A 13,867-nucleotide genomic window follows, 5' to 3' on the forward strand; every position below is an offset into this window, starting at 1 on the left:
TCCATATAAATGCAGCAAGTAAATGCAGCAATCACAAACAATAAATGCATATGGTGACCGTGCACTCTGACATCACTGCTCCTGATGAGCGACCGAGTGGACGGGATGCTGTCGGAGTACTCTTGTCCTCTGACCCCAAATCATAAATGGGGGATCTCAATGCTCTCATCTCCCGGTACACGATGACGGGGAGGAAATCTCTACCGGCTACCACGCTGAGTCATCTGACCAACGGAGCCAAACAGAGTCCACCATCTGCCGGCTACCACGCTGCTACACTAAATGCCAACGGAGCCAAACAGAGCGGAACTGACTGCCGGCTACCACGCTGAGTCACCTGACCAACGGAGCCAAACAGCAGAACCGCCACACACCTGCCTGATATACCACTAATCCATGGGTGGTGGTGTGTGCAGTACATGTAACTGGCGATGCGCTCACAATAATGGAGCAAACAACCGCACAACATGCAATCATGCAAGATGATGCATGACTCTAAACATGGCAATATCATGAATAGCATAGCAATATTCATACATAAATAAAAGGTGTACCACAAGTCAATGTATCAGATGGAAGGTACACAAACAGATAGGGTATCATATAAACCCTAGGTCCTGATCATGATGTATCACATGGTTGGGTCACTACCGAAAGCATGTACGGTCAGATAAATAATAACATGCAGTGCATAATAAATAAACAAACAGCATGTAACAGATCATGTAGTGACCAACCGAATCAAATGGAAAACACAATCATTGCTATATGTTAAACACTTTATTATGCATATCAAAAGACATAAGTCAAAGTACCCGCCTCCAATAAGAGATATCCAAATCTAGTCCAAATCTGACGTCGAGATGCTCGTCTCGTGTCAAGGTCCTGTGTCACCAACATATATACATTTTTATTTAGCTACAACTCAAATGAATATCTAAATAAAAATCCTTAAGAACAACAAAATAAACTGGGTTCTTCTACATCGTGTCAAACCCCCAAGACAATATAATTTGGATAACTATCTACAAAAGTCCTCTTCACTACATCCACAAGTCAACTCAAACCTTGGAGTTTCCACATTATTCAAAATTCCCAATTAAAACAACTCAAACCTCATTCAACAATTCAATTTATCTATTTGACCAAATCATCCCCAAGAATAAGCTCAAACCAAAACTCACCTGAGTTGAATGCCTCAGCCGATAACTCACTGTCGGAGAAGTTGCTGCCAAAGCTTGTTTCCCAAAGAATATTGCTACCAACGGTCTATTGCCGACACTGCAAGGATCTATTACTCTCTATGTCAGCATCCCCAATCAATCCAAATACCCATAAATGTCTTACCTGCAACGGTGCCAAGTTCTTCCTCTCTACCGGAGATTTAACAGAGGGAAAGACTAGGCTGGAATTCCTTGCTCCTGTCCGAACCCAAAGTGAGTTGCTGGATCAAAAAGAAATCCACAGCGAATAAAATTCCAAATCCACAGGACACGATACCTATACCTCTCAGCCGTATTTGTTGCTCCACAACCCTCAACTAGTTGCTCTTCCTCTCCACTGGTCGGAGGTGATAAGGATCCGGCGACAGCGCTAGGTCATAGTGAGGTTGGCTGGTGGAATCTTGGCAAAGGTGCGAGAGGAAACTCGACACTAGTGGGCTAGCTCTTGTAGTGGTCGCAGGTGGAAGGGACTCGGACTGTCGGCGAGGAGACGTCGGCTGGAGACTAGGGCACAGCTTGACACATGGTCTCCCGGCAAAGAGGGCTCAACTGTCGATGCTAGGGCAAAGGAGCTTGGCCGGTTGCTGGCGCTTGGAAGAGGAGAAGGGGGATCGGTCGGGCTAGGGCAGAGGAAGTCGCGGCGCTAGGGCACACAAGGAAGACCGGCGGCACTTCCGTCCGGCGTCGACACTGTGCAGAGTAGAGGAGAGGCGGCTCTCGTCGCCGGAGGCAGAGGGGAGAGTGTGTGCACGCAAGAGAGATGAGGAGAAGATCGGGTTTGGGAGAGGAAACCGGCGCGAGGAAGAAGGAGAAAAGGAACGGGCGGAGAAAGGAGTTAGGCTTCGGTGCCGCGGGATAAAAATCGGGAGGAGAAAGAAATTAAAGAGAAAAAGAAAAAGGAAAAGAAATAAAACTTTTCCTCGCTTAAATGGGGTAGCACAAACAGGCTTTTCTGGACCCCGTTTTTATCCCCGGCAACTCGTCCGTACGAGCTCCGAAAAATTCCCGAAAAATTTCCAAAAATTCCTGAAAATTCCCTTATTAATATTCGTATATTTTCAGTATTTTACATACTCCCCCACTAATTAAAATTTAGTCCCCAAATTTCATTATCTACCATCAGCAAGTACTACGATAGATATAGAAAGTATGAATGTTGAACGGTATACTAAATCACATACCTCAAGTGAAAAGATGGGGATATCGAGATCGGATCGTATCCTCGAGCTCCCAAGTAGCCTCCTCGTCCGAATGATGCTGCCATCCGACTTTAACCAGCCGGATAGTCTTGTTCCGCAATTGACGCTCTTTCCGGTCTATAATCCATACCGGAATCACCTCATAAGTGACATCAGGCTGAACGGGAACTGAGATATCTGTCAGCACATGTGTCGGGTCAGGTACGTATCTCCTCAGCATAGATACGTGGAATACCTCGTGGACGCCTGCCAAAGACAGCGATAGTGCCAACCGGTAAGCTACCGCTCTAATCCTTTCCGAGATCTAGAAAAGTCCAATATATCGTGGAGCTAGCTTACCTTTGAGGCCAATCTCTTCACCCCTTTCGTGAGTGAAACTCGCAAAAATACATGGTCGTAAATGGAGAACTCTAAGAGTCTCCGACTTCGGTCAGTATAAGACTTCCAGCAGTCTTATGCCTCTGACATCCTCCGTCCGATAGTAAGGACCACTCTGCCTCGCTGAGCTCTATGAGGTCCCAACAACTAGGCCTCTCGGATTCTCATCCTGATCGATGACTGAGCATTTATGGTAACAAGACTACCCTGCTCGGTCTGTCCTTGCTCCTCAAGGTCTAACACAGAGAAACCCTGAATCAAGTCTATAACCACAACTCGGTAGCAAGTTAAAGTCCCTCTGGACTTCTGGCTAAGTGCATCGGCAACCACATTAGCTTTTCCCCGGTGATAGCTAATGGTACACTCATAATCCTTCAGGAACTTCATCCATCTCCTCTGTCGAAGATTAAGTTCCTTCCAAGTAAAACAGATATTTGAGATTCGATGATCAGTGAGAATCTCAATGTAATATCATACAGGTAATGCCGCCAAATCTTCAGGACAAAAATAATAGCGGCCAACTCCATATCATGAACTGTGTATTTCTTCTCATGCTCCTTCAACTATCGAGAAACATATGAGAATACTCTACCGTGCTGCATCAGAACGACACCCATACCTTGTAGAGACGCGTCGGTGTAGAGGACAAATCCGTCCTCTCCAGAAGGTAAAAACAAAAAAAAATCAAAGCCGACACTAGTCTCCGCTTCAGCTCCTAGAAGCTGGTCTTGCAATCCTCAGTCCAAGTAAACTTCACACCTTTCATGGTCAAGCGTGTAAGTAGCATAGCAATCCGTGAGAAACCCTCAATGTATCTCCGGAGATATCGAGTCAAACATAGGAAGTTGCGAGCTTCTTCTATAGACTCCGTCTATTCTCAACGGTAACTACATCGATCTCCTGTGGGACCACGATATACTTCTACTGGTGACCGTGTGTCTCAAAATCTCACAGAAGACAACCAAAATACGCAGTACTGATCTTCACATCTAGACATTTCCATCGAAACATCTCTAGAACTATGCAAAGATGATGTGCGTGACTCACCGTGGATCCGAAATAGACCACAACATCGTCAACAAAGACAATGAAAACCGATCCCATCATCCTGGGAATACCAAAACCGTCATGTCACTGAAAACATCTAAGGCACTGTAAACCTATATGGCCAAAAAAAAAAAAAAACAAGACACATAATGTCCGTATCACAGACATTCTTATCTATAAGATCTCCGATAATAAATCAAAAAAATCTGATCATCAACAACATAAATCACCAAAGAATAAATTATCCAGTGTGAGAGCAACGCTCCATCCCAGGAAACACCACATATGTGGGAGCAACGCTCTATCACAAGAAATCCTTAATATGTAAGAGCAACACTCCACTACAAATAATCTGGAATATGTATCGCAATAAATATAGGAGCAATGCTTCGCTACCAGCAATCCGTAATATGTGGGAGCAACGCTCCACCACAAAATAATACATAAGTACCCCAAGGCACCTAACTATCCAGCTAAAGACTGTACAAGATCTCTCTACCACAAATCACTGTGGTTAGCCTAAGCTATAACAACCTAGTAAACTAATCAAATCCATCATCAACTCTATCAGCATCCTAGTGGGTCATCCACTGATAGGAGAATTAGTTGATGAGTTAATCCAACAAATGACATAATGCAGTCACTCCACATTCTGCATTCAGCATAAGTAGAATCATCATGCTGCTACCAATATAAACTTGGCACACGTGCTCACACAACATATGTATGATCGACATAATCCTCCAATTAGTACACACCAAACATACTCACAACATAGGTATAAATCATCGTGATATCTCCAACAATGCATACCGAACCCGTGTGCAAAATCAACATAGGTAAAATCAACAATACACCTCAAACAACACTCACATAACATATTGTATAACCAACATATACTTCCAATAAAACATACTAAACCCAGGTGCACTCACAATCAAACATAATAAAAAAGATACCTCAGATACCACACCAAACACATATGTACATATCACAACTCAGATTAAATCGACAAAATGCCTCCATCAAAACACCACCGATGTACTTATACTACAACTCGGATTTAATCGACAAGATATCTTCAATAATACATCCAGATACATACACCGAACTACATATCTATGATCCACAAGGAACCTTCAAACCATATCAGAACATGGATACATATACTACTTGCAAATGGACAGTCTACCATAGGACTCCTACAACACATATCAATCATAATATACATGCAATATAGACATGCAAAATCAGTATACCAGCTCAACCAAAGAGACTAACCTTATGCTACCAACACTCATGGGTTACGGGTATATCTAAACAAAATTCATGCATATGTATCAAGCATGAATACATCAATCAAAAGCAACCCAAAATAAGCAGTCTAATCATCCAGTAACAACCCTGCTCTAGGTTCAAAGGAACTAATATCGGACAAGAAAGATATACACACCATGGTATAACATTGCAAGTCAATGTCATACACTACCAAGACCATATCTAATGGGGAAAATTTTATCATCATAAATCCAAATGTACTCTCCCAGTATACACTAGTAATGATTGTATCCCATAAGTGTTAAGCAATTAGCTCTACACTTCCTTACATCAGCAGGGTCACATATCCCAATGCACCCTCTAAGTTATCCCACCAGGTATATACAGTCCACGGTCAAAGTCTTCATGGAATATGATACATCGATCCTCTATAACCTATCCAAGCCGTCAGTGATATATGGCTAAATCAGTCCTTTCCACGTCAGTACAAACATGTACTCAAATGTGCTTTAGATACATAACTAAGCACAAATATCCTAAAGGTTCGAACCTCTAAAAATAGAGTATGGCAATCCTCTACTGATCAACCAACAAAACTAAATCATTCATCTACTAACTAATCAAGAATACATTAATATTCCACAAGCAACTAAGGTATATCAAATCACAACTACCCAACTCGACAAACATAAATCAGTCTTCTACTAACCGATTTAACAAGAGTAAATCAATATTTACTGACGAAAATTAACTAAGATAAAATGGTATACAACATTGTCAAATAACTAAATCAGTTCATGGGTCAATTCAACACTAATTACATCAACTCAAACTAGAAAATGTCAACCCACATAATATCATATGTATAAATGTGTACGACCCAAAAGACAAAAGTCAGAATTCAAGAACATCAAAACACCCTCATTTTTTTATCCTCAAAAATATCAGCCCAAACAATATCAGGTGAATAAGTCTCTACTCCCCATAAGAGCATATTAGCATTCAAAACATCGATCATTATTTATCCACATAGTCTAATATCAGAGGAAGCATATATCAATTTTTATCATCCTGTTAACTAACCACAACTAACCAGATTCATTAAAATTTTATGGGCACACTCAACCGTAAACTCTCTAGCACTCAATTTATAATCTGAGCACCAACTATAATCATCAAACCTGTAAATATCATGCATGACACTCATTATGTCACCATCAACGACATCCCAAATATAAATCATCAAAATAGTTATCCACTAATAGATCATCAAAACAAATATCTAGTAATTGATCATCAGACAACCACATAACATTTATCCTCATAAATCATTAGAAATCAACATATCACAATACCTGATCTCACAATATCCCTCAACCTCAAACCATTCTCAACAATGATCAAACATGATAACCCCCAATGACCAATTTCCATCGTATCGGGTACCCTAATATCCAAAAGGTATGAGTATAAAAACTCTACCGGCTAAGTCAACAGGAGTCTGTAGGTATCATCCACTACCCAGCTAACAATAGCAGAGGCTGGTATGTGCCTCCATCTCCTACGAGTAGTAACAGAAGCTAAAACTACTGATGGTATGATAAGAAAAATCACCAGAGACTTTTGTTTCGTATACGATCTTTTGTTTCGTATTTTGGGACATTTTGGATAACCTATTTTACTACTACATCTTGACAGTGGTATCAAAGCGCCAAGGTTTGGCGATACTTGTTTTGATTTTCGAGTTGCAGATTTTTTAGATTTGGCTTATTGGTATCAGAGTAGGTTGTGATACTTGTTTTTGGTATTCTGAATTTTTGGGTTAGCCCAAGTTTGCGAGACAAACTGGGTAAGAATTTAGAGTCTGAGCTAACTGTCTCAAGTTCGAGCCTCGCTGCTCAACTAATTGCAGTGAAGATGAATATAGTGATGTCAGTTTCTATCACAACCGTCTGATCTTCAAATGAGATTAATAATCTGAGCAATTATGTTTTTATATTGTAATACCCCGGTTCTGAGATTCTGGTTAAGTATGACTTAAAGGGTTAGATGGTACTATCCATATTACCAAGGTGCACCTTCCTTTTCGGAAGCCCAAACTTAAGAACTCCAAAGTTAAGCGTGCTTGGCTTGGAGAAATCTGAGGATGGGTGACCTCCTGGGAAGTTTTCCAAAGCACGCTGAAAGGACCTCCGGTGGTCTGTGGAGTTAGTCATCAAACCGATAGGTAATTCTGGTGTCGTTCCTAGTTCGGTCCGGGGGGGTTCCCGCCCGGGCCGGGGCGTTACAGATGGTATCAGAGCGACCTTGCGACCGTGAGTGCGCCTGTGGTAGGAGCACCCAGGGCACCACCTAGCGAGGGAGATTCTGGGATTTGTTTGTGGTGTGATTTGTGGTTACACAACGAGGACGTTGTGTCTTTAAGTGGGGGTGATTGTAATACCCCGGTTCTGAGATTCTGGTTAAGTATGACTTAAAGGGTTAGATGGTACTATCCATATTACCAAGGTGCACCTTCCTTTTCGGAAGCCCAAACTTAAGAACTCCAAAGTTAAGCGTGCTTGGCTTGGAGAAATCTGAGGATGGGTGACCTCCTGGGAAGTTTTCCAGGGTGCGTGTGAGTGAGGACAAAGCACGCTGAAAGGACCTCAGGTGGTCTGTGGAGTTAGTCATCAAACCGATAGGTAATTCTGGTGTTGTTCCTGGTTCGGTCCGGGGGGGTCCCGCCCGGGCCGGGACGTTACATCTTCGGCTGCGTGACTTTGCCAAATAACTTTTACTAATGGTACTTCCTTGTTCCGTAATTTCTTAACTGCTCGGTCCATTATCTAAATAGGTCGACTGTCATAGCTGAGGTCTTCGCGAACTTGTACCGACTGGGGCTCAATCACCTGGGTGGCATCTGGGATATGCTTCTTCAGCATAGAGACATGAAATACGTTATGGATAGCTGACATCTCCTGGAGTAGTGCTAATTCATATGCTACCTTGTCAACTCTTCTGGTGATAAGGTATGGTCCCACATATCTGGGACTTAATTTGCCCTTCTTCCCAAAACGCATTACTCCCTTCATGGGAGCTACTCTGAGAAATACTGTATCCCCAACTGAAACTCTAAGGGTCTGCGCCGTGTATCAGCATAGCTTTTCTGGCGACTCTGAGCTGTCTCAATCCTCTAGTGGATCTGCTGTATCACTGCTGTGGTATCTGCTACTAGATCTGTCTGAAGTTCTAGTTCTTTCTGGTCACCACTCTCATACCAGCAGATTGGAGATCTACACCTCCGCCCGTAGAGAGCCTCGTAGGGTGTCATGCCGATGGTGGCCTGATAGCTGTTGTTGTATGCAAATTCTGCTAAACTCAGATATTTGTACCAACTTCCCTTGAAGTCTAGGGCACATGCTCGGAGCATATCTTCGAGTACCTGATTTACTCGCTCCGTCTGACCATCTGTCTGAGGATGGAAAGCTGTACTGAATCTTAACTTAGTGCCCAATGCTGACTGTACACACTCCCAGAAGTGTGATGTGAACCTACTGTCTCTGTCTGATATAATGGTCCGTGGGACTCCATGTAGTCTAACGATCTCCTTGAGATACAACTGAGCTAGTTGCTCCATGGAGTAGGATATCCTGATAGCTAAGAAGTGGACTGATTTAGTCAACCTGTCGACTATTACCCAGATGACATCAAAACCATTCGTGGTTCTGGGTAGTCTCACTATGAAATCCATAGAAATATCCTCCCACTTCCACTCTGGAATCTGAATAGGCTGCAGTACTCCTCCTGGTCTCTGGTGTTTTGCCTTAACCTTCTGACAGGTCAGATAAGCACTAACATATCTAGCGATGTCTCTTTTCATCCCCGACCACCAAAATCGTTTCTTTAGGTCTTGATACATCTTGGTGGAGCCAGGATGCATCGCATAAGGAGTCCTGTGGGCCTCATCTAGGATTTTCCTTCGTAGTTCCTCCTGATCTAGAACACAAAGTCTATCACCAAAATATAATGCCCCACTATCAGATATTCTGAACTCTCGACTTTCTGATCCTGCTAGCCCTTGCTTGATTTTCTAAATTTCAGGATCCTGTCCCTGAGCTGTCTGGATGTCACCATGCAAGGTGGATTCTAACATCATAGTAGAGAGCTGTCCCAGTATAAGTTTGAGACTGAAATCTGTGATCTCCTTCTGTAGGGGCGGTGACATGGCTGCTAGGGATAGTAAGGTGGCGCTGGACTTCCTGCTAAGTGCGTCTGCCACCTTATTAGCTTTTCCTGGGTGGTAGAGGATGTCTACGTCATAATCTTTGACCAGTTCAAGCCATCTGCGCTGGCGCATATTCAGATCCTTCTGAGTGAAGAAATACTTCAGACTCTGATGATCTGTATACACTCTACACTGAGCTCTATACAGGTAATGTGTCCAAATTTTGAGAGCGAAGACAACTGCTGCAAGCTCAAGGTCATGAGTACGGTAATTCTTCTCATATTCCTTGAGTTGTCTGGAGGCATAGGCGATCACCTTACCATTTTGTATCAGTATTGCTCCTAGTCCCAACTTAGAGGCATCACTATAAATATCAAAGCTGTCTGTGTTTTCTGGTAGAGCCAGAATGGGAGCACTGGTCAATCTCCTTTTTAGCTCGCTGAAGCTGTTCTCACAGTCCTCTGTCCACTGAAATTTTCTATTCTTTCTGGTAAGAGCTGTCAGTGGGGAGGCTATCTTGGAGAAGTCCTCTACGAATTTTCTGTAATAGCCTGCTAGTCCTAGGAAGCTTCTGATCTCACTGGCGTTCTTAGGTCTTTCCCAGTTACTCACTGCTTCTATCTTACTGGGATCTACCATGACACCATCCTTGGAGATGATGTGACCTAGGAAGGATACCTGGTCAAGCCAGAATTCACATTTCGTGAACTTGGCGTACAACTGGTTCTGCCGAAGGGTCTGCAGTACTATTTTCCAGTGCTCTGCGTGTTCTTCCTGAGTTCCTGAATAGATAAGAATGTCATCGATGAACACAATAACAAACTTGTCCAAGTATTCTCTGAATACTCTGTTCATAAGGTCCATAAAGGTAGCTGGAGCATTTGTCACGCCAAAGGGCATGACTACGAACTCATAATGTCCGTATTTGGTCCTGAAAGCCGTCTTGGGTATATCACCTTCTTTAACTGTCACGCCCCCAGAGGAGTCCCTGTCAGAAGAAATTTCGACAACATCTCCCCTGTACGGGTGACAATCTGAAGCATTACTACATACAAAATATACATCAGCCACACTCGGCTGGATTATATACACAAATAGAAACAACATAACCACGCAATTTATTATACTCAGCCCACATGGCTGGAAACAAACACAGCGGAAAGAAAACAAAGGGAAAACCCACAAATTGCAAAGTTACCAAAACATCACAAATACCAAGTCCACAAACAAGTATCAAAACATAATTCTCACAATACCAAAACGAAAACTATCCTCGAGTGTGACGTAGGACCAGGACTGGCAGCCGACATCTCTCCAAGCATCCATGACTCATCTACCTGTTACCTGGCGAAGGAAAACCATTTTGTGGGGTGGTGAGTATTGGAACTCAGCGGGTATAGAAAAGATAGTGCATGAACATAATCAACCAATAAAGAATACCCAAAAGGAATGCAGTCTCATAAGAGAATAGCAGATATAAAAATAAAACCATGATAAAAGTTCATACCTGGAACCATATCCTAGGCTAGATATAGAAAGTCAGAAATGGTACTAATCTGCTATAGTACTGCTCATAACTACAGAGGTAATGTGTAAGGTATATAAACATTTCCAATTAATAAACTAAGGTTTAACCACCTACAACGTGAGCATATCTCAACATAAGACAACATATCAGCATAAGTGAACAACAGCAAGAAGCAACGGCAGCATAAACATACCACCGCAGCATAAGTAAGCAATAACAATATAAGTAAACAGCAGCAGCCAAAGCAAGCATAATAACAGCGTATGCACGGATGGTCACCCCGCCCACCTCTCTGCACCATGACCCCTGTATGGTCGAGAGGTCGGATCAATGACAACTATACCACCCAAAGGCCGCCACTCCCTCGAGTGACCGGATGGACAGGTGCTGAGTAGCTAACTAGCTACACAACGAAGGGGGTCCCACTCACACGAGTGGCCGAGTGCGGCACGACTGGACAAGCGGCATCAACTCCAGCTACCACTCTCTCGAGTGGCCGAGGATGCGGCATGCATGCAATGACATGATGTGAACAATGCAACAGTCATCATATATATAAGCAGAAATAGGTATGCTACATGAAGCCAGCATGCTCAATATCGTACATAAATAAGCAACAGTCAAAGCATACAAACATGGTATCTAGTCTCTGCTACTGATCATGGACAACAACAAGAGACTGTATAGATATGGAACGAGTTTCTCAAAGATTGCGTGGAAGTATCAAGCGCAGGAAAGTAAGAGTGGAGTCAAGGTAAATAGCCCTTATCCAAAACAATTCATGCACTAAGGTCAAAGTACTAAAAGAAAATAAAGCAAGAAGTACCCGCCTTAAATGTAGGCCGAGCTAAACAATCTTCACGTCGAAGTGCTCATCTCGAATTACAGCCCTGTAAATCACATAAGGTACAGTTTAACTAATTGCATAAACCACAACTAGCTAATCCTAAACCCAATTTAATAGGCTACAGTAAAACACGATTTCTCACAGCACCTACACTCAAGTTAAAACCAACCTAACCCGATCTATTCTGCGTTCTAAAAGCAATAGAAAAATTTACATTCTATAGTACCACCAATTCAGATCTTAGCATGAGAAACCTGTACAAATCCATTAACACAACAGGAAACAACAACAACACAAATCAAAACTTAAACCTCTAAGGAAAACTCAAAGCCTTCCCATCCACTTCCATAGAATTGAATCAAACAACATAAACCAGTCCATATTCATTTCAATCCCGAACACCACAAAAATAGAGGAATAATCAACTGGAAGTAGACCACAGAAATCTTAACTCAACCCATTCCACCAATTTAACCTCCCGGTCAAACATTTAAACAAACAGATTTCATACCCTTTCACAGCCAAGCAAACTCTGCAAGAACTCCGAACAGAGAAAATCCACGGACCGATGAATTCTATCAACAACAGAAAGCACTGTGAAACTCTAAAAGAAACACTAAGCAAACCAATCAAAACACCAATGTAACCTTAAATCAACCGCCCTCCATAGAGGAAAACCCCATCCAAAGCATACAAACGCAACCTCTCATGGTAGGAAAATAATCCTACACTGAAACTAAGTCTGCATTGAATCAACTTCACAGCACATGAACCAACATTGTGAATTCCAACCCAAAAGACCATCAAAACGTCTACTAAAACCAAACTCCACCGGAAAGCCAGGAATCTTTACCGTAAAGGACTGATCAACATGAAAATCGCGGAGCAAGAAAACTCATCCAGAACCGAAATACCATACTATCGAACAAGTGAACCAGTACCTCATCATCTCCATACGTTCCTCTCCTATACCTCACAGATTTCATGTTTTCATAGTTAGATTTACTTGCCGGATCAATTAGGGCACAGAGCGAAGAGAGGAGGCTGGCGGCTACTGTGGTGGTGCTCGAGCGAGGGAAGGAAGGAGAGGCTGCCGGTGAAGATGGTGCCTGCGCGTGAGGAGGAGACCAGCGGTTGTGGCGTTTGCGGGAGGAAGAGAGCTTGGGGACGAAAGGGGTCGGTCGGAACCGAGAGAGAAGAAGGGAGAGGCGACTGTGGCTTCAGTGCTAGGGCACGGGAGCTCGCGAGAGGGAGAGGGGAAGGATGGGTCGGCAGCGATGAAGAGAAGTTGGGAGAGGGAGGGGCGGCGGTGAGGTCTCAACGACAAAGAGGAAGAGGGAGGAAGGGAATCGACATTTTTCATATGGTTAGGGCACGGTAATAGTACTTGGTATATATATAATTTTGAACTTAGGGTTAGGTCAATTAAAACATAAGTTTATTTCTCAATCAACTCCTATTTTAGGGATCTCTAAACAGACTTTTGCTCGAGCCCATAAATGCATCCTCTTAAAATACGTTATACGTGCTCCGATTAATTTCAGAAAAATTTCTAAAAATTTCAAAAAATTCTAATAAAATTATTTGTCAAATAACTCTATTTTTAATTATTATTTTGTTGCCGTATTTTACATTCTCCCCCACTAATAAAAATTTGGTCCCCAAATTTACTACTAACTCAGAAATCCTCATCTAAGAGCAACAACCAAATCACACACCCATATACTAGTCCATCATAATGTCCTGATCAAATCCTTAATTGAAAAGGATGCTCCTGTGGGTTATGGACTCATCTTGCTTCCACTGCGCCACTCTGATATTCTGCCTTCACTTGTTGGTATACAGAGAATCAGACTTCAAAGTTCACAATATCATCCTCTGCATTTTCCCTTCCCATAATTGCTATACATACAAGGAGCCTTAGCCCTATGAAAGAGTAAGTCGATCTCCTACTGATCAAGCTAATAAAAGTAAATCAGTCCTCCACTAACCAACGCGAGTAAATCGATACTCTATACATCGGGTCCATAAAAATATCTAGGGCACTGTAAACCTAAATAGAAAAATCAAGGACTCCTCATGTTCGTACAACAAACATACCCAAAAAAAAAAAAGGTCACTGGAACAAAGTTTGTAATATAATCTTCAACTAAAATCACC

This window comes from Zingiber officinale, chromosome 11A (genome assembly GCF_018446385.1).
Source record: "Zingiber officinale cultivar Zhangliang chromosome 11A, Zo_v1.1, whole genome shotgun sequence".
Taxonomy (NCBI): domain Eukaryota; kingdom Viridiplantae; phylum Streptophyta; class Magnoliopsida; order Zingiberales; family Zingiberaceae; genus Zingiber; species Zingiber officinale.